Here is a 24,950-nt window from a genome sequence, read left to right on the forward strand (position 1 = left end):
GTTCCACAGGGGTCTGTGTCGGTACTGATTCTCCTTAAATTATATGTCAATGATTTGGATGATGGAATCGACGGCTTGGTTGCAAAGTTTGCAGACGATATGAAGGTAGGTGGAGAAACAGGTAGTTTAGAAAATGAGAGGCCATGAGGCACAGATTAGGAGAAATGCAAAGAAATGGCAGATGGAATACAGTATCCGGAGGTGCATGGTCATGCACTTTGGCAGAAGAAATGAATGGGTTCACTAATTTCTAAATGGAGGGAGAGAAAATACTGAGGTACAAGGGAATTTAGAAGCCCTTGTGCAGGATTCCCTAAAGATTATTTTGCAGGTTGAAACTGTGGAGGGGAAGGCAAATGTGATGTTAGTATTCATTTCAAAAGGACTAGAGTATAAAAGCAAGGATGCAATGTTGAAATTTTATAAAGCACTGGTGAGGGCTGACTTGGAGTATTGTGAGTAGTTTTGGGCCCCTTATCTTAGAAAAGATGTGCTGAAACTGGAGAAGATTCAAAGGAGGTTCACGAAAATGATTCCAGGATTGAATGGCTTGTCATATGAAGAGCACTTGATGGCTCCAACTTTGTAACCACTAGAATTAAGAATGAAGCGGGACATCATTAAACCCGATCAAATGGTGAAAGGCCTTGATAGAGTAGATGTAGAGAGGATTTTTCCCATGGAAAGAGTGTCTAAGACCGGAGGATACAGCCTCAGAGTAGAGGGGCACCCTTTTAAAACTGAGATAGGGAGGAATGTCTTTAGCCCGAGAGTGGTGAATTGGTGGAATTCTTAGCCACATGCAGCTATGGAGGCCAAGACTTTATGCATATTTAAGGCAGAAATTGATAGGTTATTGATTGGTCAGGGAGGGAAGAGATAAGGGGAGAAGGCAGGAGATTGGGGCTCAGGGGAAAATTAGTTCAGCCATGATAAAAGAGCGGAACAGACTCAATGGGCCAAATGGCCTAACTCTGCTCCCATATCTTAGAGTCTAAATATCAAGAACATGAGATGAAGAATACTTGAAAGTGTGTCAGAATCAGATTTATTATTACCAGCATGTGTCATGAAATTTGTTAACTTAGCAGCAGCAGTTCAATGTAATACATAATATAGAAGCGAAAAAATAATAATACATAAAAAAAAAGGAAATCAATTACAGTATATGTATATTGAATAGATTAAAAATCATGCAAAAAACTCAGAAGTTATATATTTTAAAAAAGTGAGGTAGTGTTCACAGGTTCAATGTCCATTTAGGAATCAGATGGCAGAGGGGAAGAAGCTGTTCCTGAATCGCTGAGTGTGTGCCTTCAGGCTTCTGTACCTCCTGCCTGATGGTAACAGTGAGAAAAGGGCATGCCCTGGGCGCTGGAGGTCCTTAATAATGGACACTGCCTTTCTGAGACACCACTCCTTGAAGATGCCCTGGATACTTTATAGGCTAGTACCCAAGGTGGAGCTGACTAAATTTACAACCCTCTGCAGCTTCTTTCAGTCCTGTGCAGTAACCCCCCTACCCCACGCCTCCATACCAGACAGTGATGCAGCCCGACAGAATGCTCTCCACGGTACATCCATAGAAGTTTTTGAGTGTATTTGCTCACATGCCAAATCTCTTCTAACTCCTAATGAAGTATAGTCGCAGTATTACCTTCTTTATAACTGCATTTATATGTTGGGACCAGGGTAGGTCTTCAGAGATCTCGACACCCAGGAACTTACAACTAGTCACTCTCTCCACTTCTGATCCCTCTATGAGGATTGGTATGTGTTCCTTTGCTGTACCCTTCCTGAAGTCCACAATCAGCTCTTTCGCCTTACTGATGTTGAGTGCCAGGTTGTTGCTGTGACACCACTCCACTAGTTGGCATATCTCGCTCCTGTGCACCCTCTGTCTCCATCTGAGGTTCTACCAACAATGGTTGCATCATCAGTAAATTTATAAATGGTATTTGAGCTATGCCTGGCCACAGTCATGGGTATAGAGAGAGTAGAGCAGTGGGCTAAGCACACACCCGAGGTGCACCAGTGTTGATTATGAGCGAGGAGGAGATGTTATCACCAATCTACTTCACAGATTGTGGTCTTCCGGTTAGGAAGTCAAAGATCCAATTGGAGAAGGGGGTACAGAGCCCCAGGTTCTGCAGCTTCTCAATCAGGATTATGGGAATGATGGTATTAAATGCTGAGTTATTGTCGATGAACAGCATCCTGACATAGGTATTTGTGTTGTCCAGGTGGTCTAGGTAAATTGCAACGGGTCCAGATCCTTGCTGAGGCAGGAGTTCAGTCTAGTCAAACTCTCAAAGCAGTTCATCACTGTAGATATGGATGCTACCAGGCGATAGTTATTAAGGTAGCTCACATTATACTTCTTAAGACATTGGGGTCGTGGGATCATGCCAATCATGGGGTAAGTGAAGTTGAGGGAAGTTAGACCACAAGACAGAGGAGCAGAATTACACCATTTTGCCTGTCAGTTCTGCTCTGCCAATCAATCATAGCTGATCCTTTCATCCCCTCCTCAAACCCACTCCCCGGATTCCTCCCAGTAAACTTTGATTAGTTTTGGTTCAAGAGCCTGACTGTGAGGGATAATAACTGTTCTTGAACCTAGTGGTGAGAGTCATGAGGCTCCTGTAACTTCTTTCTGATGGCAGTAGTGAGAAGAGCATGTCCTGGGTGGTGGGGGTCCCTGATGATGGATGCTGCTTTCTTGTGACAGTGTTGCATAAGAATGTGCTCAATGATGGGGAGGGCTTTACCCGTGATTCACTAGGCTGCATCTACTTTGCAGGATTTTCTATTCAAGGGCATTGGGTGTTTCCATGCCAGGCTGTGATGTAGCCAGTCAATGTACTCTCCACCACACATCTCCTCAGATTTTTGGTATGTTCCCCTTTGACCCTCACCAATGTTTATCCCCCCAGCATCGCCAAAGACTGAACCCATCCTGCACATTCTCTCTGCTCCCCTTCCCCATCAGCCGGAAGATACAAAAGCTTGAAAGCATGTACCGCCAGGCTCACAGTTAGCTTCTTTGACACTTTTATAAGGCTGATCAACAATTCCTTAGAAAAGATACTATGTACTCCGATTTCACGATCTACCTTGACATTGTCTAATACATTGTAGTTGCTCTGCAGATGTTACACTTCACTCTGCATTTTGTTACTGTTTTACCGTTCTACCTCAATGCACTGTGTAATGAATTGATCTGTATGAACAGTGTGCCAGACAAGCTTCCCACTGTACCTCAATAAATGTGACAATAACAAACTAGTTCCAATTCCATCTCATTTCAACAACAGCATAGATTGTCATTGGTTCATTATTCGATCAGTGAGTCAGCATCCGCAACAGTGCAGAATTTGCTCATTACGACACTGATTTGCCATCTTAACAGTGGACTGGATCATTCAACTTGCTTGTCAGAACTGCTGGCGGAATCTATCTCTAATTACTAACCACACTTCACCAACCTTCTAGCCACTCGCTTCTTCAAACTCAACAGTCACTAAGTCACTTGGAGCTTTGCACAGGGTCACCATTTTTCAAAACTCTTTCCTTTGAGACGGTTTCCTTTCCAACTAGTCCAATCAGTATCAACTAGTCCTTTATCAGGACAAGGCTGACCTCATGAGTCCTACAGATGCCTAGTTTGTCATCAGCCACTATTTAGATACATAATATGCAGAAATGATAAAGAATGCACACATTATCTCCTGACTTTCTATTGCTAACCAGTCAGTTGGCACTCAAGGTCTTTTTTGCAATGATATGATTCAGGCAAGTGCACCGTGGCAGTTTTCTTCTGCAATGCACATGTTCTTTAGACATGGGGTTGAGTGGCAGTGTGGGAGGGGGAGGAGGGAGATGCAAGCTTTACAACGGTGCTGTACTATTCTATGTTTCATGTTCTAGATAATCTTCATTGGGTGTGTCAATGACAATGAAACATTGTTCATCCATTATGATGAAATAATGTGTTCCACAAGCAGATGAGTGTTTCACTAAAGAGTTAATTTCAATGGAAATCAAAGAGTTAATTGGTTTGGGCACTCTCCCAAACTGACTGACTCATTGCCTAATCACAAGTACCAAAATGTAGTCTGCATCATTATTAATGTCCTGCATGAAACTGCGCACCTTTAAGGAAGTGATTCACACTAGATTTCTCAGTACAAGTCGTGGTAGTATTATTACATCATAGAATGGTTGCAGAACAGGAGGCCACTTGGACCTTCATGTCCATGACCACTCAGAAATTAGAACCAACTAGAAACTGGTTCCATCCCCTCATCTACAGCATATCATTATCCAATTCTCTCTTGAAACCCACAATAAAACTTGCCTCCACCACATATGAATGCAGTACATTCTAGACTCTAACCATATGCTGTCTAAGAAAGATTTTCCTCAAGTCACTCAATTTTTCCTCTTTATTTAATACCTGCGACAATTTAGAAGATACAATTGTCACCTTCTAAATTGTCACATTAGATGCAATCTTCAGTATAGAACAGTATCTTGAACAGTGATCATTTGCAGGAAGACATGAATAGGTAAGCAGAACTCGCAGATGGAGTTTGCTGAAAAGGACTTCCCGACGTATATGATGAAGAGACTCTTTTTGGACTTCCAGCTGGGTATAAATGAGTTTACTATCAACCTCTGTACCAGAGGGAACAGTCTATCTGGACCTCTCCTCATTTAAAATATTCCTATCATATTTTCCATTAACTTTTACTTCTCCAAAGAAAGCAATCACAGCCTCTAATCTGCAGAAAACCATGATACTGTGGCGACCCACTTTCTGGCACCCACGAACCGGCTCACGAAACAGCGCGCGCAGGCAGAGGGCCGGCAGCAAAAAGGGCGCCAGGCCATCTTCACCAGCAGGGGGAAAATCCCACGCGCAGAAAGGGTCTGGGAATATACATTCCCCACAGTAGTCCCGCCCAGGGAGGGCGGGAACGGGAAGGCTTTAAAGCGGGCCGCGAAGTTTGAATAAATCTCTTTCATCGCAACTCTAACTCACCGACTCCGTGTGGTTATTCTAGCGCTGTGTGTAGCACATCGCTACAATTAGTGACCCCGACGGCCCAAACGATATTTGGACCAGAGATGACCGACGCTGCATCTGTTCACGCAGTTTCGTTAAAACTGCCAAGCTTCTGGACGCTTCGACCCCATTTATGGTTCGAACAAGCAGAAGCACAATTCCACATTCGGCAGATAACCTCGGAGTCCACTCACTACTACTACGTGCTAAGCTCACTCGACCAGGAGACAGCTGCACAAGTTGAGGAGTTTATACACTCGCCCCCGGAGGACGGCAAATACACAGCATTCAAAGCCCTGCTCATAAGGACTTTCGGACTCTCATGGCGCGAACGAGCACGCCGCTTAATGCACCTGGATGGTTTGGGAGACAGGCCGCCGTCAGCATTAATGAACGAGATGCTGGCCCTGGCTGAAAGACACAAACCCTGCCTCATGTTTGAGCAGGCGTTCCTAGAGCAACTGCCCGAGGACATACGCCTGCTGCTGTCCGACGCAGATTTCAGCAACCCCCGGGAGGTGGCGGCCCGAGCAGATGTGCTGTGGAATGCCAGGAAAGAGAGAGGGGCATCCGTCGCACAGATCACCAAGCCGCGAGCCCAACGAACGATGGTGTTTCTACCACCAGCGGTGGGGCACAGAGGGCCGCCGCTGCAGACCGCCCTGCAAATTCCCGGGAAACGCCAGGGCCAGCCACCGCTGATGGCTACGGCGGCTGGCCATCAGGACAGCCTCCTGTACGTCTGGGACAAGCAGTCGGGACGCCGCTTTTTGGTCGACACCGGAGCGGAGATCAGCGTCTTACCTCCAACGAGTTACGACACCCGCAACAGAGAACCGGGACCCACCCTGAGGGCCGCTAATGGCAGCACAATACGAACCTACGGCACCCGCACGGTGCGGCTACAGTTCAGCTCCAGCCGGTTCACGTGGGACTTCACACTGGCCGCCGTGGCCCAACCACTGCTGGGGGCAGATTTTCTACGAGCCCACAGCCTGCTGGTCGACTTGCAAGGGAAGCGATTAGTCCACGCCAAGACTTTTCAAACGTTCTCCCTGGGTGAAGCACAGTTGCCAGCCCCACACCTGGACTCCATCACGCTGTCCGACAATGAATTCACCAGGGTCCTGACGGATTTCCCATCAGTCCTGACACCGCAGTTCACGGCAGCCATGCCCAGACACGGAGTACAGCACCACATCCCGACCCATGGACCACCCCTCCACGCCCGTGCTCGAAGGCTTCCCCCGGACAAGCTCCGACTGGCGAAGGAGGAGTTCAAGAAGATGGAGGAATTAGGGATCATACGACGGTCTGACAGCCCATGGGCCTCCCCCCTTCACATGGTGCCCAAGGCAATGGGGGGCTGGAGACCATGCGGTGACTACCACAGACTGAACGAGGCTACAACGCCAGACCGCTACCATATGCCGCACATTCAAGACTTCGCAGCAAACCTACACGGCGCAAGGATCTTTTCCAAGGTAGACCTCGACCAGGGATACCATCAAATCCCTGTACATCCGGACGACATCCCCAAAACAGCACTTATCACCCCGTTCGGACTTTTCGAATTCCTCCGAATGCCGTTTGGTCTAAAGAATGCCGCACAGACTTTCCAGCGGCTAATGGACGCGGTGGGACGCGACCTGGACTTTGCATTCATCTATTTGGACGACATCCTCATAGCCAGCAGTAGTCGGCAGGAGCATCTGTCCCACCTCCGCCAGCTCTACTCCCGCCTGAGTGAATTCGGCCTTACAATCAATCCAGCCAAATGCCAGTTCGGACTCGACACCATCGACTTCCTGGGCCACAGGATTACTAAAGACGGGGCAACCCCGCTGCCCACCAAGGTAGACGCGGTCCGCCACTTCCCCCGACCCAACACAATCAAAGGCTTGCAGGAATTCGTGGGTATGGTGAATTTCTACCACCGTTTCCTCCCCTCAGCAGCCCGAACCATGCGGCCCTTGTTCACTCTAATGTCGGGTAAGGGCAAGGACATTACCTGGAACGAAGAGGCCGCAACCGCTTTCATTAAAACCAAAGAAGCCTTGGCAAACGCCGCGATGCTAGTGCACCCCAGAACGGACGTTCCTACTGCCCTCACGGTGGACGCATCCAACACAGCAGTCGGTGGAGTGCTGGAACAACTCATCGAAGGTCGCTGGCAACCCCTGGCGTTCTTCAGCAAACACCTACGACCACCCGAACTCAAATACAGTGCTTTCGACCGGGAGCTATTGGCACTATACCTGGCAATCCGGCATTTCAGGTACTTCTTAGAAGGTAGGCCCTTCACCGCGTTCACAGACCACAAACTGCTTACCTTTGCGTTCACTAAGGTGTCCGACCCCTGGTCGTCCCGCCAGCAGCGACATCTGTCCTACATCTCCGAGTACACGACGGACATCCGGCATGTCTCTGGAAAGGACAACGTCGTGGCTGACGCACTTTCCAGACCTACCATACAGGCCCTGTCCCAGGGGATGGACTATGCAGCGCTGGCAGAGGCACAGCAGGCAGACGCTGAGATCCCCAGTTACAGGACTGCAGTCTCCGGTTTGCAGCTCCAAGACCTCCCCGTAGGCCCAGGTGAGAGGACCCTACTGTGTGACGTAGCTACCGGCCAACCCCGCCCCGTCGTCCCAGCAGCCTGGCGCCGGCGGGTGTTCGAATCCATTCACAACTTAGCGCACCCCTCCATCAGGGCAACTGTCCGGCTGGTCTCCAACAGGTTCGTGTGGCATGGACTTCGTAAACAGGTCAGTGAATGGGCCAAAACGTGCACGCAGTGCCAAACGGCCAAGGTGCAGCGGCACACCAAGGCTCCGCCGCAGCGGTTCGAACCCACCCGCCGGAGGTTCGACCACATCCATGTGGATATCGTGGGGCCCCTGCCTGTGTCACGAGGAGCGCGGTACCTCCTAACTATGATAGACCGGTTCACCAGATGGCCAGAGGCAGTCCCGCTCACCGACACCACCTCCGAATCCTGCGCCCGAGCACTGTTCGCAACCTGGGTAGCACGCTTTAGGGTACCGGCCCACATTACCTCCGACAGGGGCGCCCAGTTCACCTCCAGCCTGTGGTCGGCTATGGCCAGACTTTTAGGAACACAGCTACACCACACAACTGCCTACCATCCACAGTGGAACGGACTAGTGGAGCGCTTCCACCGTCACCTGAAATCGGCTCTCATGGTTCGCCTGGAGGGGCCTAACTGGGTGGACGAACTTCCCTGGGTCCTGCTCGGAATCCGCATGGCGCCCAAAGAGGATCTACACACCTCGTCGGCCGAGTTGGTGTATGGCGCGCCCCTGGTCGTCCCAGGAGAGTTCATACCAGCCCCAAGGGGGCAAGAGGAAGAACCCACAGCAGTCCTGGACAGACTACGGGAGAGGCTCGGTAACCTGGCCCCTATACCCACTTCACAGCACGGACAGAGCCCAACCTGCGTACTTAAAGACCTGCAGAACTGTAAGTTTCTTTTTGTACGACGGGACGGACACCGGGCACGCTACGAGGGGCCGTTTAAGGTGATCAGGAACAACGGGTCCACGTTCGTGCTGGACATTGGGGGGAGAGAGGAGGTTTTCACGGTGGACCGACTCAAACCGGCCCACGTGGACTTGGCGCAACCGGTCCAGGCTCAGGCACCGCGGCGCAGGGGCAGACCTCCCAAACAGAGGCCGATCCAGACTATGGACATTGGGGGAGGTATCGCCGGTTCTGGGGGGGGGGGTTATGTGGCGACCCACTTTCTGGCACCCACGAACCGGCTCACGAAACAGCGCGCGCAGGCAGAGGGCCGGCAGCAAAAAGGGCACCAGGCCATCTTCACCAGCAGGGGGAAAATCCCGCGTGGAAAGGGTCTGGGAATATGCATTCCCCACAGTAGTCCCGCCCAGCGAGGGCGGGAACGGGAAGGCTTTAAAGCGGGCCGCGAAGTTTGAATAAATCTCTTTCATCGCAACTCTAACTCACCGACTCCGTGTGGTTATTCTAGCACTGTGTGTAGCACACACATCGGTACAATACTACAGATGCTGGACTCAAATCAGTCCTCTTGCAGGCTCCTGACCTGAAATGGCAGCAAACCATTTGCTTCCACAGATGTTGCCTGCCCCGTTGAGATCCCCCAGCAGTTTGTTTCTTTGTTGTCTAAACCACAGTTCCTCATGCATCTCTTCAGCACCCTTTCTTCGATTTCCACATTCTCCCTTTACTGAGGTGATCAAACATCATCTGATGCAGGACTAACATTCAGCATGACTTCTCTGTGTTTTATATTGTAAGCCTCTTGTAGTAAGAAGGTCCAGAATGTGTTACCTTATTCACTGCTTTTTCAATTTGCCCTGTCACTTTCAACGACCTGTATCTCTGCTCCGTACCACATTTTGGAACAGTTCCCTTTAATCTACACAAATTGTCTGTCCTCATCTTCCCATCAAAACACCTTCCCTCATATTTCTCTCCATTGAGCACCATCTGCCAGTTCTGTCTAACTGCTCATAACCCTCTGCAAAATTATCACTTGCAACACACAAAATGCTGGAGGAACTCAGCATCTATGGAAACGAATAAAAAGTCGACGTTTCATACTGAGACCCTTCATCAGGTCTTGACCCAAAACAGCGAATGTTTATTCATTTATTGGTTTCCCTGATACGCTGCGTTCCTTGGATTTCCAGCATCCGCAGACTGTCAAGTTTAAGATTGTCACTATTCTTGTTACTGTACTCCAGAACCTTCATTGTACCTTGTAAATTGGTTTTGCTGTGCACCAGTTGACAGCCAGAGTTAGCAAAGGGTTTTTCATTTTTCTTTCTCCATTATGTGAACTACAAACCAGTCAAGCTAAATACAACTCTTTGAAAGTTTCTACTCTTCCAATTTGATTAGGATGCTAAAACCAGTTGGAGTACATTTCTACAGACAGCAACTGCACCGTTAGTAGAATGGGTAAAGAAATGGCAGATGGAATACAGTGTCTGGAAGTGTATAGTCATGTACTTTGGTAGAAAAAAATGAAAGGATTGATTATTTTCTAAATGGTGAGAGAATACAAAAAGAAATTGAGGTGCAAAGGTACTTAGGTGTCCTTGTGCAGGATTCCCTAAAGATTAATTTGCAGATTGAGTCTGTGGTGAGAAAGGCATTCATTTCAAGAGGACTAGAATATAAAAGCAAGGATACAATGTTGAAACTTTATAAAGTACTGGTGAGGCTCATTTTGAGTACTGTGAGCAGGTTTGGGCCTCTGACCTTAAAAAGGATGCGCTGAAACTCGAGAGGATTCAAAGGAGGTTCATGAAAATGATTCCAGGATTGAATCATTCCCTTTCTTCTCTTTCTCTTCACCATTTACACCTCGGACTTCAACTACTGCATAGAGTCTTGTCATCTTCAGAAGTTTTCGGATGACTCTGCCGTAGTTGGATGCATCAGCAAGGGAGATGAGGTTGAGTACAGGGCTACGGTAGGAAATTTTGTCACATGGTGTGAGCAGAATTATCTGCAGCTTAATGTGAAAAAGACTAAGGAGCTGGTGGTAGACCTGAGGAGAGCTAAGGTACCGGTGACCCCTGTTTCCATCCAGGGGGTCAGTGTGGACATGGTGGAGGATTACAAATACCTGGGGATAATTGACAATAAACTGGACTGGTCTAAGAACACTGAGGCTGTCTACAAGAAGGGTTAGAGCCGTCTCTATTTCTGAGGAGACTGAGGTCCTTTAACATCTGCCGGACGATGCTGAGGATGTTCTACGAGTCTGTGGTGGCCAGTGCTATCATGTTTGCTGTTGTGTGCTGGGGCAGCAGGCTGAGGGTAGCAGACACCAACAGAATCAACAAACTCATTTGTAAGGTCAGTGACGTTGTGGGGATGGAACTGGACTCTCTCACGGTGGTGTCTGAAAAGAGGATGCTGTCTAAGTTGCATGCCATCTTGGTCAATGTCTCCCATCCACTACATAATGTACTGGGTGGGCACAGGAGTACATTCAGCCAGAGACTCATTCCACCGAGATGCAGCACAGAGCGTCATAGGAAGTCATTCCTGCCTGTGGCCATCAAACTTTACAACCTCCCTTGGAGGGTCAGACACCCTGAGCCAATAGGCTGGTCCTGGACTTATTTCATAATTTACTGGCATAATTTACATAATACTATTTAACTATTTATTACTATTTTCTATTACAATTCTATTACTATTTATTATTTATAAGACTATTACTATTTACTAATAATATTACTATTACTATTTCTATTACTATTTATTATTTATGGTGCAACTGTAACAAAAACCAATTTCCCCCAGGATCAATAAAGTATGACTATGACTATGACTATGAAGGCTTGAATGGATTAAACAGCATTAGATCGCTCTGGGTTAGTAATCACTAGAATACTGAAGAATGAGGGGTGATCTAATTGAAACCTGTCGAATGGCAAAGAGTCTTGATGGAATGGTTGCGGAGAGGATGATTCCTATGGTGAAAATGTCTAAGACCAGACGACACAGTCTCAAAATAGAGGGGCATTTCTTTAGCCAGAGAGCAGTCAATCTCTGGAATTCTTTGCCGTATGTAGCTCTGGAGACCTAGTCTTTATGTATATTTAAGGCAGAGGTTGATAGATTCTTGATTGATCAGGACATGAAGGGATACAGAGAGAAGGCTGGAGATTGGGGTTGAAAGGAAAAATGGATTAGCCATGATGAAATGGCAGAGCAGACTTGATGGACCAAATGGCCTAATTCTGCTCCTATATCTTAAGGTCTTATTTAACTATTTAATATATACTTACTGTAATTCAGAGTTTTTATTATGTATTGGAACGTACTGCTGCATCAAAGACAACAAACTTCACAACATATGCCGCGGGTAAATCTGATCCTGAAACTTTTATCTGAAGACTTATTTGCATCCTCAAATGGACATGAAAGATACCGCAGCACTAGCCAAATTCTCCTGTTTCCTGGTTAATACTACTGGTGCATTACTCATCTGTTATCTTACTGCTGTCTCTAGAACCTTGTGCATATATTAGCTGCCATACTTCCTGCATTACAAGAAAGGGAACACTTTGAAAGTCCTGTGAAGAATTTAGGAGCATCCTGAGATTATGCGAAGGCTCATTATCAATGCAAGTGCCTTTTTTGTTTTCTTTGCAGTCCATTGACATGCCTACTGCTCCACCTTTTTAACAAGTTCATCATTTTAACTTGGAGCTAAATGCTTCTGCACTGTTTTCCTAATGAGGATCCTATTGTACCTTATTTCTGCACTAATTTATTACCTTGGTTAATATTTCCTCCCCCATTTTCTCACCAGATTACTATATCTGCCCCATTTGTGGTTGGGGATAGAACATTTTTGAAAAGGCTGACACTTTTTTTGACGGAGATGTACCTTTGCGGTTTGAGTAGTTGCAGAAATATGGCTCCACCCTCTGTAATTTTTTGTGCTGGAAACATGTAAGCACATGCCTGTGGAGCCTGCCAGGTAAATTGCACAAAACATACATATCAGATTTAAAACCCGGGGAGAGGCTCATCCAGCAGGCGTTGTTGGTCAATTCAAGATAGTTTAATCACTAACTAGATTGATGAAAAAGTTTAGTCTTGAGAATGCGGTTCACTTAATTGAACTACTGTTTTGTTTATCATTTGCATTTTGACACGTTTAAATAGAATGTGATCCTTTTTACTGATTCCAATGCAGTAACTTGAACAGTGTGAAGCATTAGAGCTGCATTTCAATAAACATTTACATCTGATTGTTTAAAACAAACCACTATTGCTTTGAGCTATATTCATTAAAATTGATCGATTCTGCTAAGTACAGCATTTACTTCTCAGAACAAATTTTCTGTGGTATTTTATCAGTCTTATATTTTTCTTCTTTACAACCAATGCACAACGTTGTCTCTTCATTCTTGGGTCACAGTTCCTTGGCCCTTGCGTTACTTTGCCAAAGTGATCATTTTACATTGGTGAACAAAGAATTATTTAATGGACTGTTTCAAAAGTACAAAGTAAATTATCAAAGTACATATATGCCACTATATGCAACCATGAGATTCATTTCCTTGCAAACATACTCAATAAATCCAAAAATCATAATAGAATTAATGAAAGTACATACTAACAGGGCAGTGAAATGGCCAAAGTGCAAAAACCAAACTGCAAGTACAAAATAAAATAAATATTAATAACAAATGAGCAATAAATATCAAGAATTGGATGAAGAGTCCTTGAAAGTAAGTCCATAGGTTGTGGCAACAGTTCAGTGATGGGGCAGGTGAAGTTGAGTGAAGCTATCTCCACTGGTTCAAGAGCCTGATGGCTGAGGGGTAATAAATGTTCCTGAACCTGGTGGTTTGTGTCCAAGGCTCCTGTGCCTTCTTGCTGATGGTAGCAGAGAGAAGGGAGCATGTCTGGGTGGTGGATGTAGAAATATAATTTTGTCTGTACCTAAAGTTCACATCCAAGTACTTTCAACCTACATCACCTGATACAAATACTAAATAATTTCCCCTCCGTCCTCTTGCCTCCATTAGCTCACTGCTGGAATGGCTAGTCTGACTATAACATTTTCCCATTTGCTTCCAGGTTTGGTCAAGGCAGTCAGTTTAACCCTGCCTTAAATTTAACTGTGCTGTGGCAATGCTCATGAAAGGCAGGAGGAGACCATTTAGCGTAGTGTTTTTGTTGGCCAATAAGAAATAATTTTGGCTAATTTCCCTTTCCAGTATCTAGTCCATAGTTCTATAGTTACACAATATTGCTCATCCAAACCAGCAAATGAAATGCTGGAGTATCTCAGCAGATCAGACAGCATCTATGCAGGTGAATAAACAATCAACGTTTAGGACCAAGACCCTTCATCAGGACTGGCATTAGATGCTGCCTGACCTGCTGAGTTCCCACAGCATTTCCTAGTGTTGCTCTGAATCCCCAGTATCTGCAAAATCTGTTGCGTTTATGCCCATCCAAATACTTTCTAAACATGTTGAGGGTTTCTGCCTACTTCACCCCTTCAGGCTCTAACATAGTGTATGTCAGTGATAATAATCCCAATTCAGATTCTAATTCTCAACCCCAGTACTCTTCCTTTTTTTCCAGCCTTCCTCTGCTTGTATCAATGGTTTAAAATCTACATCCCTGGTTACTATCCTCTCTATAAACAGTTCTGCTTAAGTGGTTATAATTCTATACACAATTTTCCTTCACCTACCTCTTTGGCAAAGAAAACAATCAGGCAAAATAACTCTTTTCATGACTGGTAGGTTCCAGCACTGGCTATATCCCCATAACATTCCTCTGTACCAGGGTTCCAACCTGGGGTTCACAGACCCTTGCTTAATAGCATTGGCCCATGGCATAAAAGGGCTGGGAACCACTGATCTAAACCTTCTATAGTATCACATCTTCCCTGCAACATGGCAAACAGAACACTATGCAATGTTCCAGCTAAAGTCAAACAAGTGGTATACAATTCTAGCACGACCTCTCTGCTTTGTAGTGCATGTCTTGTCCATGAAAGTCACGTGGACTGCTTGAAAACCTCATCTACGGGTTGGAGGACATGAACCCTGACATTCTCTCTACCTGTTGCATTTGAGCTTTCTTACCCAAATACTAAAATAGTATAACACACAATTCTCCATACTAACACTTACCTGCTTTTTTTTTGCTCTTCTCACCAGTCTATTGAGATCTTCCTCCAAGTCTACACCTTTCTTCCTCAGTATCAACCAATCTCTGACTTTGATATAGTCTCCAAATGTCTTGCTAATGACTCTATATTTATGTTCAAGTCATTGATAGACATCTCAGCCCAAGAGACCTGCAAAACACCCCTGCAATCTGCAGTTATCTTCAGCAGTCATTACTATACTTTTTGCCACTGAGACAACTTTGCATCTGAACTGTTGCTTACTCTAAAACTCCATGGTCTGATACTTTACCGATTAGCCTGCTTCAAGCAGATTGAGAGATATGTTGTTTATAAACACACAGACTCCATCTAACATGCCTCCTTTATCAAGCATCCTTCTTTCCCCATCTGAGTTAGCTAAATACAATCTTCCCTGAACAAATCCTTGCTGGCCGAACTTGTTTGAATTCTACCTTCCTAAATAATGCTTTACGGTTTTGCTCAGAATCATTATCAGTAATTTTTCCTTCCACCGATATTGAACAGGATGGTCTATGTCCCTCTCTTAACTGTGGTCACTGCCAACAGAATAGTTTAATTACTTATCAGATTACCATCGATTGACTCACTTGCCTTAAATTTTCTCCATTTTTTTCACCCCTGGATGGATGAGTCAACGCTGGGCTTGGTCAGACAGGTCCCAACAACTGTCAGGCAACTAACTGAAGGAAGTTGAGCAACAACTTCACATATTTAAACCTAGTTTGCAATCCACATAACCCCATTTTGACCACTTAGATTTCACATGATCACACAGTCAAATTTCTTTCATTCATATACGATCTGAGCCTTGCTGCACTGTTCGTACCCAATTGTCTTGGAACTGATGAGGCAATTAAGAGATAATCACACTGGTGGGTCTGTAGTCATAAAGGGGCCACAATGGGTAAAGAGAGCTAATTTCCTTCCCTGAACCAAATGGACTGTTACATGACAAGTTTTGTAGCTACCATTACTGACACAAGCAGTTTTTAAAAATCAAGTGTTTAGCTAAATCATTCCAACCTGGTCCTATTTTTAAGCAGATGTTTATCCAGCGATTTTATAAAGCAGTTAATTTAAGACAAATAACCTACATCTGACAACCTAATTCTATCATATAGCAATGTCAATACATGGATCATAACAACTTTTCAAACCTTTTTTGTTTAATGAAAACAAATATAGGCCAATGTAAAAAATGTGTTGATGTTGACTGTTCACTCCCCTCCATAGATGCTGCCTGACTTGTTGAGTTCCTCCTAACTTGTACGTGTTTTTCATTGCACTCGTGCATTCGTGTACTTGTGCACATGACAATAAACTCGATCTTGATTTCACAACATTTTTGTCCTTCAGACCTGACTCATTTTTCTCCGAATCCTAACCAATGCAAAAACATTCTCTTAAAGCAACACACAGCTGTATAGAACCCTGGTCAAATCCCACTTGGAGTACAATACTGTGCTCAATTCTGGTCACCTCACTACAGGAGGGATGTGGAAACTATAGAAATGGTGCAGAGGAGATTTACAAGGATGTTTCCTGGATTAGAGAGCATGCCTTATGAGAATAGGTTGAGTGAACTTGGCCTTTTTTCCTTGGAGCGACAGAGGATGAGAGGTGACCTGATAGATGTGTATAAGATGATGAGAGACATTGATTGTGTTGATAGTCAGAAGCTTTTTCCCAGGGCTGAAATAGCTAACATGAGAGGGCACAGTTTTAAGGTGCTTGAAAGTAGGTACAGAGGGAATGTCAGGGGTAAGTATTTTTTTTAACGCAGAAAGTGGTGGGTGCATGGAATGGGGCTGCCGGTGACTGTGGTGGAGGCAGGTACAATCAGGTCTTTTAAGAAACTCCTGAATAGGTACATGGAGCTTAGAAAAATAGAGGGCTATGAGTAACCCTAGGTAATTCCTAAAGTAAGTACATGTTCAGCACAGCATTGTGGGCTGAATGGCCTGTATTGTTCTGTAGGCTTTCTAGAATTTCTATGTTTTCTACACACAAAATGCTGGAGGAACTCAGGTCAGGCAGCATCTATGGAATAAACAGTCAACTCAATGCCCTGATGAAGAGTCTCAGCCTGAAATGTCAACTGTACCTTTTCCATAGATGCTGCCTGGCCTGTGTTCCTCCAGCATTTTGCTTGTTGTTTTGATTTCCAGCATCTGCAAATTTTCTCTTGTTTGTGAATACTTCCTTAAAACCAGATACACAAAAAAAAATTCTCCTTTTCCTTTATCAGAAATGCGTGTTGTGCTTTTAAATCAAAATGCAAAAATTAAACAGAGCAAAGGTATACCACTGAGAAGTAACTGGTTGGAGAGATGGGATTTCAAGGTCTAAAATGGATTTTAAAAGTGAAGATGGAGACTGTCTAAAGATTTTGACTTTAACTTTGTGTGAAACGATGGCTCAGTTATTCTGCCTTCAACCCAGATACCAATTCCATTGAAATGGATGGAGAGGGTAATAGGTTACCAATAGTGTGATCCCTTTAGCTTTGGTGACCAAAGTCAATTCCAACCCCTTTGGTAGCTGAAGTTGCAGCTACCCATGTTGCTTTTTTATTTTTTATCTATTGAGATGGCCAGAAGCACCTCTCCTCCACACTTTTGAGCCATGCTGTCGAGCACCCCCCACCTGCCCCCAATTCAATACTAGCCTAACCATGAGGCAATTTACAATGACCAATTAACCTACCAATCGGTACACCTTTGGACTGTGGGAGGAAATCGGAGCAACTGAAGGAAACCTACATGGACATGGGGAGAATATACAAACTCCTTGCAGGCAGTGGCAGGAAATGACCTGGGTTGCTGGTACTGTAAACCAAAGGAAGCACAAGTGGCTCACAACACTGGAGTACACAATGTATTGCACATATTTACTAGTTTGGACATAATCAGATGCTACAAGATATATTGCAGTACTTTGAATAGGTTTATACTGATTTCATGCCTTGATGAGCATTTGTACTACATATCTCCTCTCAATATTTTAATGCTCATCTTGATTTAAATTCAAAGTCCATCCTTTTCTGCACAATTCAAACTTTTTAAAATATTAACTACTCCCACATTACTTTTCTCATAATTAATTTCAGACTATGTCAGTCATAGTGGCCTTCAGAAAAACTTACTGACATGTAGACTTCATATCATTGTGATCTCCACGTTCAGTGTTAGACCAAAGTAAAGGAATGATATACATTTAACATTACACATTATCTAGTGAACAGTCCAAAGCCATGTATAATCTAATTTGTAACAACTTGCAGTACTTTGAATAGGTTTATACTGATTTCATGCCTTGATGAGTACTGCTTATGTAACACTCCGACATTTTGGTCTTGAACTTCACTCAAGACTTTGCTAAAGCCAACCTTAACATAAAAGGTGAGCCAACAGTAATTTATTACGATTAGTATGCAATTCATCAGCTTTCTAATATATGACAGAAAGAGCTGTGTTTCTAAAACATAAATGTGATAGAAAAATAAATATATTAATCTACAGTTTGATCACTTCATTCACACCCATCAACCACCTTCTGGTTTCTTTCCTCACCTCTCTTCCTTTATCCCATGGTCTGCTGTCCTCTCCCTTCAGATTCCATCTGCTTCAACCACTTGCCATTTCCACCCATCACCTCTCAGCTTTTTTACATCATTCCCACTCTCCCTCACCTGCCTATCAGCCCCCTCTCACATTCATCTACCCATCACCCACCAGCTTTTGCTCTGCTCCTTGCCCTCGCCTTTTTATTCTGGCTGTTTCCAGTCCTGATGACCGGTCTCAACACGTCAACTTTGCCACACTGATGCTGCCTGACCCATTGAGTTCCTCTGGTATTTTGTGTGTTACTACAATTTTCAGCATCTGCAGCCTGCTTTGTGTCTTGATTACTTCATTGCCTGTGCCATTTTCGAGACATTTCTAATGACCGATTGCACCAGATATTCTGCAGATGCATAAATCCATGTTTCTCCCTATTTTCTTTCCACTTACATGCATCAAGTCATAGCTTGATGTTTTACCTGAACGTTCAATTCAGATTTGATGTTTGGAAGATAGCAAAATTAACTTTGCAGTACAACAATTACTGTTGGCTTTGTGTCCTTTGTAACGTTATGGACAAACAATTTTCCAAATATCAAAATACATTCAATACAACACACACAACATGCTGAAGGAACTCAGTAGGCCAGACAGCATCTATGGAAAAAGAGTAAACAGTTCATGTTTCTGGCCGAGACCCTTCATCAGGTCAGGAAATAAAGAGGAGTCAGAGTAGGAAGCTGGGGGGAGGGGAGGAAGTAGTACAAGGTGGTAGGTGATAGGTGAAACTGGGATGGGAAGGGGATGAAGTAAGGAGCTGGGAAGTTGATTGGTGAAAGAGAAAAGGCTGCAGAAGGGAAAATCTGATGGGAGAGGACAGAAGACCATGGAAGAAAGAGAAGGGTGAGGAGCACCAGAGGGAGGTGATGAGCAGGTAAAGAGATAAGGTGAGAGAGGAAAACAGAAATGGGGAATGGTGAAGTGGAGAGGGCAATTAGCAGGCGTTTAAGAAATTGATGTTCATACCATCAGGTGGAGGCTAGCCAGATGGAACACAAGGTCCTCCAACCTGAGTGTGACCTCATCACGACAGTAGAGGCAGCCATGGATTGACATGTTGGAATGGGAGTAGGAAGTAGAATTGAAATCAGCGGCCACCAGGAGATCTCACTTTTTCTGACGGACAGAGTGTGGGTGTTCAGCAAAGCAGTCTCCCAATCTATGCTGGGTCTAACCAATATACAGGAGGCCACCTCGTGATCCAAGTGGTCACTTCTCTGGTACACCTGTACGTCTGCTCATTAATGCAAATATCTAATCAGCCACTCATGTGCCAGCAACTCAATGGATAAAAGCATGTAGGCATAGTCAAAAGTTCAGTTGTTGTTCAGACCAAACATCAGAATGGGTAAGATCTCCTGGGATTTTCACTCATAGACACTAGAGTTTACAGAGAATGGTGCAAAAAAAGGGAAAACATACAGTGAATGGCAGTGCTATGGCGGAAAACAGCATGTTAATGAGGGATGTCAGAGGAGAATGGCCGGACTGGTTCAAGCTGACAGGAAGGTGACAGTTCAAATAACTATGTATTACAATAGTGGTGTGCAGAAGAGCATGTCTGAACACACAACACCTTGAACCTTGAGATGGATGGGCTACATTAGCAGAAGACCACAAACATACACTCAGTGGCCATTTGGTGAGGTACCTTTCCTTAAGGAACACTGCATCTTATGATCCAATCTCTCTGATAACAGTCACAAGGTTTAAAACTTCAGCACAAGGACCCAAAACAACATCAACCATTTCACAACATGATCTCACTTGAAATTCAGTGTACTCAGATGGAGTTTGAAGAGTTGGTCACAAAACTCAGCACAGTCTTTTTGCAAGTGTGAAACATACACACAAGAGTCCTCTGTTTGTTATGTTTATCCTAGGAATTTGATGCAAACAGTCAAAATGTTTCCAGAAGTTTGCAACCAAAGAGCACTATTCAGTGCTGTGGGATCTCAGACCTGTTAAGTTTCCCATTTTTGTTGTGTTCAGCTAGAAGACCTAGCTTTGAGTTTTTTTTCTATCTCCCCTCCCATCTATTCCTGGATCTTCCCACAATGAATACTTTCAACACACCATGATTAACCATGTGCATTGTCATAAAATATCAGATGCAGCCGACTGTGACTCTTCCAAGTTCTCCACTGTCTCCACAAGGAAATGCTTGACTACCATTCACCGTGCAAAGCCAAACTCAGTACTTTGTGTGAAAGAACGAATGCATAAATATACAACCTGTGGTTTCAATATGTTCCATCACCAAATGCCCCTCGACAGGTTTTACTGATTTCTTCTCACCATCAGAAGGACAAAATGAACCCTTTTGCAGCTTTTTTTCATTGGAATTACAATCAGTCATTATCATACTCAAGAAAGAAATTTAATGTTCTTAATATTCTGGTTTAAACAGAATAGTGTAACTTCCCACAGACTTAATGCTTATTCACATTCGAGTTGACTTTCAAATTCTATTGCAACTAAACTGAGCATTTTGCTCTTATTCTAATGGAACACAAATCTCTCAAAAATGTTTCTAGTTCTTTTTTATTATATATTTAGCCAATATTATAATGCAAATCAGGTTAACACTTCTATTATATCCGAGAGATGGCTCAGATTCATATGTAGATGGTACTATGACAGAAATGACAAATAATTGTGAGTTCTTCTGATTTCCTGGTAGCTCATGGAACAATACTTTTCTTTTAATTTTATGCATTAATTTTGGTCAAATGTGCAACCCTACATTAATGTTGGTTGATTTGTTTGGATTAACGATTGAGAGGTTTAAGTGAAGAATTTCAAGGGTGAACAGAGTATGAAAGAGGAGAGAAAATCAATGCTAGCAATTAATTCAGGTCATGTTTTGACTTCAGCTGCCTGTGATCCTGGAACACCGCGCCACACTGAGCTGTTCTACCGTCTTGAGCAAATTGTCTTGCAATGATCTGAAGAATCTCCAAGATAGTTTGAGAGTTGCTTGAGGTTTTTGTGCTATCCAATTGCTTTGAAAATCATCATTTATAACTAGTATGTCTGGTAGCTGTCAGGTCACACAGTGAATTAAATGGCAAACTAGAAAATGCTGACAACACTCAGCAAGCTGGGCACAATCTGTGAAAATAGAAACAGTTGAAGCCTCAGTTTATATTCCTTCTCTTTCTACAGATGCTGCCTGACCCGCCAAGTGTTTCCAGCAGTTTCTATTATTTCACATTTCCAATATCCGATGCCTAATCTCGTTTTCATTTAAACAGCAAATAAACCAAATTCAGTTACTGCAAAATGTCTTAAAGGATAAAAGAAGAAGTTGGAATTTGGATGGAACATTTCAAAACCAATTGACATCAAACCTTTGGAGGTCTAGCATGGAAAATTTATCAAGCCATTTGCTCATAGCATGGTCCATTAACAGTTCTGTGAGAGTAAAAGGATTGTCCACGTATTTTAATTGATGCCGGTTTAGAGATTCCTTTTAGCCAAGAAAACCGGGATAAAATGTTCTTCCTGGAAAGTAGCATGAACTCTGCCTCAGTTTAATAACGCCGGAGAAAGAAAGTGTCTGGGTAACACTGCACTGCCGCAATGAAGTGTTCAGGTCCCCAGGGGAACCACAAATTTCGGACTCAAAGGCAAGAGGCTTTCACCTGAACCACAGCTGACACCTTATTTCTCCAGCTGAAAGTAAAACTCTTCCTCACTTCGTTTTGAGCATGTACTCAAATTACCAGAGAGGAGAGGGATACGAGTTTTAAACATTAATCTGGTGACTCCGGATAAAAGGACTAAAGAGACGATCCCACCTCCTTCGAAGATTATTCCTTCAAACCCCATCACAATTTTCATTTCAAATTTCATTTTAAACTGTCCTTATAAATCAAGACAGATTGCACTTAACGATTCTTACAAAAATCCAGATATCTTCCCCAGTTAACTTTTTTTTAAATCGAATGCCAAGTTATACAACCTCGCCAAAGATTAGCGCTCTAGTCGTTGAAGTTAATAATCTCTAAATTACTGCAATATCCATCAAGAACGACGGAAAGATTTTCTCTGCTTTAAAAAAAAACATATTGCAAACTCAAAGCGCTACTCCGCCAATTTCAGAACACCGAGCAGGAAGGAGGCTTGCAACTTTTAAGAGATAAGAAACACTCACCTGGTTCGAAGTTTCTCCAGCGATACTCCAGAACCGTGTCGGAGTGCCGGGCTTCAGTGCTTCTTGCACGATGCCCCGCTTTCTCACCGAGTCCCTTTGCTCGCTAACCCTTCAGCACACTTCAGTAGCATCCTTCAGTGTTCGATTCGCTCGCTCTTTCTCTGCGCTTTTTTCTCAGAAAGACTGAGCGCCGGTTGCGTGGGCTGTCATAGGAGAGAGGTGGCTTCAAGACAGAAAACCTGGAGCCTCCTGGAACCTTGTCAAAGCTGGAGGGGAGCCAGCTCATCTAAAATAATGGACTGGCGCACTAACAGTGTAGGCATAATATTTGCCTTTTTAAAAAGTACTTTACAAAACCAGATAAGCGATGTTTCACTTTTTTTTTAAACTTACTGGGGAAATGGAGAAACTGCCTTTGATTGCATTGTTACAGCAAGTTTTACACAAACTCTTCTTGTCTATGACTTACTCTTAAATGTAAACCAGGTAAATTTACTATCGAATTAAATTGCCTTAATGCAGTAAACGTACAGATAAGGAAAGATCTAATTAAGTGTCAGAACTACGTCCAGAGCAAGACCGAGTTCCTTTTTCCGTCCTGCTGAGGCACGAACAGTTTCAAGATCTTTCCCAATCCGCACTGGAATATCTAATGAGGATCTGTGGGCAGGCACCTTCCCACTCAGGTTATCACTTAATGATTATGCCAGAAAACATGGAAGTCTAAAAGCCCAGCTAATGGTAGATTTAGATTTGACTATGGAGCTGAGTTGTTGAATACCTCTGTAACCAGAGATCAATGGATAGTAGTGAACCCAAATGCAGAGTAAAGTCTAAAATTAACTTGGACTCAGAATAAACATGACAAAACAAACAAAATCCAAAGTCACAATCAGAAACAATTGTAACAGAAATAGAACTCCTATGATTGAGCACTGAGTGCTCAGCCTAAGAGAACTTTAAGTAGTTTCCATGAAAGAATGTGGCAGGCAATAATTGACAGTCTAAGTCTTAAAGTGTCCATGGCAAATAGCCATACACTAGGGAATTTGCAGGCAATGAAAGGACAGCTGGGGATATAGTGTACAGGGACAGGGAGGAAGACTATCAAAGCTTGCAGTGAGATCTGCACCAACTGGAAAATGGCAGATGGACTTTAATGCAAATAAACTGGAGCTTTTGCGAAGTTGGATAAGTCTCCGGGACCGGACAAGATGTACCCCAGGGTACTTTGGGAGGTGAGGGAAGAGATTGCTGAGCCTCTGGTGATGACCTTTGCATCATCAATGGGGTTGGAAGTGGTTCTGGAGGATTGGAGGGTTGCAGATGTTGTTCCCTTGTTCAAAAAGGGGAGTAGAGATAGCCCAGGAAATTACAGACCAGTGAGAGTTACTTCAGTGGTTGTTAGTTGATGGAGAAGATCCTGAGAGGCACGATTTATGAACATTTAGAGAGGCAATAATATGACCAGGAATAGTCAACATGGCTTTGTCAAAGGCAGGTGGTGCCTTACGAACCTAATTGAATTTTTTGAAGATGTGACTAAACACATTGATGAAGTTAAAACAGTAGATGTTGTCACAGCCATCGATTCGGCATCACAGTAGATATGGCAATTACATTTGTGAATTTGCACGTGTCAGGTAATTATTATTTAATCATAACAGTATTTAAATCTTCTTGTCGTTGTAGTGCTGTCATGGTCTGGATCGGGGTCCCTTTAAATTTAGTTTGTTTATGTTACGATCCGGACCGTTGATTCCCTGTTTTCCCGTGTCCCTCAACTTTGGTGATTAGAGGCAATTAACACTCGGCTGAACCGGTAGTTTATAGTCTCTGGCTTTCAGCCGTTTGGTGCGAGAGCGTCTGCAAAGTCACTGCGTGCCAATGTCATCTGGCCGCAGCAAGTCTTGTCTCCGCCCGAAGCGAGTGTCAGTAATTTGCCTTTCCTCACCGGAGCAACCCTGTCCAGTTACCTCACCGAAGTGAGCCTGCAAAGTTTCCTCATCAAGGTGGGTCTGTCAGTTAACCCGCCGGAGAGAATCAAGAGCCGCTGTCTACTGTTCCCGGGCCGAGTCGAGAGCTCGCCACTACCCGGAGGTTCCAAGCACCACGTCCTGGCTCTGGCAGCATCCAAGTACCACGTCCACGTCCTGGTTCCAACGGCAGCCAAGTACCACGTCCACGTCCTGGCTTTGGCGGCGTTCAAGTACCATGTCAAGCCCTGGCCCTGGCAGCTTCCAGTTCTGAGTCTCATCCTGGCCCTGGCGGTCTGTGATTCCTGTCCTACCCCCTTGTCTGAATCCCTTCTCTGCCCCTCTCGCCTCTAGCCCTTGTCTGCAACCCCTGCCTGCACTTCGGTCTAGTTCCATCACCAGAGCTAGA

General features: G+C 44.2%; 1 protein-coding gene across 1 annotated transcript in view; it reads right to left on the reverse strand.

The window, feature by feature from the left end:
- The window catches only part of fat2 (FAT atypical cadherin 2), a 190,602-nt gene extending 167,923 nt beyond the window's left edge, over positions 1–22,679 (reverse strand). Inside the window, exon 1 of the mRNA XM_063053141.1 lies at positions 22,566–22,679. The gene's annotated coding sequence lies outside the window, so the exon portion shown is untranslated. The remainder of the gene's footprint in view (positions 1–22,565) is intronic.
- Between the last annotated feature and the right edge of the window lie 2,271 nt (positions 22,680–24,950).

Source organism: Mobula hypostoma, chromosome 7 (genome assembly GCF_963921235.1).
Source record: "Mobula hypostoma chromosome 7, sMobHyp1.1, whole genome shotgun sequence".
NCBI lineage: Eukaryota > Metazoa > Chordata > Chondrichthyes > Myliobatiformes > Myliobatidae > Mobula > Mobula hypostoma.